The following is a 2435-nucleotide window of genomic DNA, read 5'->3' on the forward strand; positions in this document are numbered from 1 at the left end:
GCAAAGGGTGGCAGTGACGGAAAGTCAGGCAGATGGTCCTGTCCTGTCCTGTCCGTCCGTCTTTTTGTATCATGAATTGGAAAGACTGCAAGGGGGAGGGGAGGTGCTTGTGCCCAAAAGGAGAAGTTATTCAGATTCATTGCAGTGGGCGGCGGCTGCAAAAAGTACCATTCTCCTTGTTTTTGCTCTGCAAAACAGCCTTTTCAAGGGTTTGGCTTGGGTGACAAAATGTCTTCTGTAGGCGTGGGTTTGTCTCCCTCTCCCTAAGATGTGTCCGGTATAGGCCAGGGTGCCACTCAAGGCCGTAACCAATTCGGGTTATAGCTTCTCAGCCTTTTGGCTAAGATCAAGTGTAGTTTCGGAGGACGCTACCTTGGTCGGTACTGGAAGGTGCCTGGGATTGCACGTCTGCCGGCCTTGAGGGAGTGTGTGCGCCTTCTGGTGACACATAGCCCTCTTGTGCCTGGACGGTTCCCAGGCAACGGGAGGCGATCACCTTTGTTATTTTGAAGTCCTACTGATAAACAGAAAAAAAAAAAATTAAATCTGTTCTTATCAGTTTAATATCTGATACGTCCCCTCTCTAGGGACCATATATTAAATGGATTTTTAGAACAAGGAGATGGAAAAAATCTTGCTCTGTCCACTCCACGCATTGACCTGGTATTGCAGTACCTCCAGGACCGGTGCACCCCTTCTTAACCGAGTTTCCAAAAGCAGAACTCAATTCACCTGATTCAAATGAGCCTCATTAGTGAATTGAAAGAAAGCAAAAACTTTATATGCACCTCAATTTGGCCAATTCACTTTTCACACTTTCACCCTTTTTTTTTATCTTTCACACCTTTTACTTGCTTTATTGATGCAAAAGCTGTGCCAAATAGCAAACTCATCTCCACTCAACTTGACCAACTCTGCTATGTCCCGTGCAGTATCTTATTCTCAGTCTTATCTAGATCATTTGCAATTGAATAGAATAGATCCCTTTTGGACACATTGGATTCAGCTGCTGCAGTGACTGCAGGTGTTAGAAGATGCAGACTTGGCATCAGGTGCTGTCTATCAGATTCCACTCCAATTAAAGCTTCCATTGTTTTTCGGTGTTTTTTTTGAGCAATGATGATGTCTTTAGTGATCTGTTGGCTCCCTCTCCTGGAGGAAGAGTTTGCTTGCTCTTGGACTTTCAAAAAGAGAGGTCATGATAGACATTTAGCTTCTGAGCCCAATTGGGGACAGTCATGGGTGATGAATGTTTTGCAACCTGCTGCGAAGCCTGATACCGCAATATAAGGAACGTCAAATACTAAGAATGGGCGGCCTATGAAAGAATTAGTACTTTCATTAAGCATACTTAAACGGCTAATTGGGAATAGACAAACTGTAAAAAGCCCTCTGAGAAAGCCCCTCTCTATCCTTTGTCAGTAAGCTTTTCTGTAGTCTGCCTGTTGATGTATTTTCCGTTTGAACAGTGCACAACATGAAGTGACGGAACACTGGCTTGTCACAATGTCCCCCGCTGACATCACAATAGCGCTGCTGCCTAGAAAGCCAGCTGCACAGCAGAAGTTGCTCTTTGGGTGGGATGGTGGGCTAATGTATCTATTCCTGCTTGGTGAGAGTTTGACATGATCTAGAGCAACGAGTTCCAGCGGCTAGCGGTTGATTATTGGCTGTAATGGGGCTTTCTGGCTGGTGCTAGCCTTTCTTCTTAGCACACAGGAACCACAATCCCTACACCATGCTTCGATGGATTCTCTCATCCCAGCCCAGTAAAACTACATATTTCACACAGTTATAGGCAGCCCATGGGCATTCACCTGGATTAAAACCCATAACAGCTCATAGACCAAACAATCAATCTACCACTGGACCAAAGACAGGAAGCTAAATCCACTGCCTGCGGTAACTAACTTAATCCTATAGGCTACTCACACAACAAACCCAAGAGAAAGGAAAAAAACATGGCTTCGATTATCCATCCAATGAAAACGCATAACCATTGTGAGCCATTGGACAATGCAATTGCACACATGGTGACATGGTGCACGGCCCAATGAATCAAGTCTGTACTTCATATTCACGGTTTAAGCCCTTGGGTTTTAATGTGTCCAGAGTACATATCCAGAAAGATTCCCTTTTTTTGTGCTAAGCACAAGTCAACAATACATTGTAAGCAGATTCTATTACCAGTCCCACACCATTTTGTGACGCATAATCACACAGTGGCCCAATTAAGATTCCAAGTCATCGAACATGTCCCAGCCATACGCAGAGGAGGCAATAGAATTAGGAAGCTCAAAGAAAGGGAATCTTTCTGGATATATACTCTGGGCACGTTGGAACCCAAGGGCTTAAACCATGAATATGAAGAACCGACTTGATTCATTGGGCCGTGCACATTTTTTCTAACGCCCGGTTCTTTTTCGTGTTCACAC

At 44.6% G+C, this 2435-nt stretch overlaps 1 pseudogene; it reads left to right on the forward strand.

Annotated features, from left to right (window-relative positions):
* The first annotated feature begins 491 nt into the window (after positions 1-491).
* LOC142259394 (U2 spliceosomal RNA) lies at positions 492-697 on the forward strand (annotated as a pseudogene).
* Positions 698-2435: the final 1738 nt, after the last annotated feature.

The sequence above is a fragment of the Anomaloglossus baeobatrachus genome, assembly GCF_048569485.1.
Source record: "Anomaloglossus baeobatrachus isolate aAnoBae1 chromosome 7 unlocalized genomic scaffold, aAnoBae1.hap1 SUPER_7_unloc_2, whole genome shotgun sequence".
Taxonomy (NCBI): Eukaryota; Metazoa; Chordata; class Amphibia; order Anura; family Aromobatidae; genus Anomaloglossus; species Anomaloglossus baeobatrachus.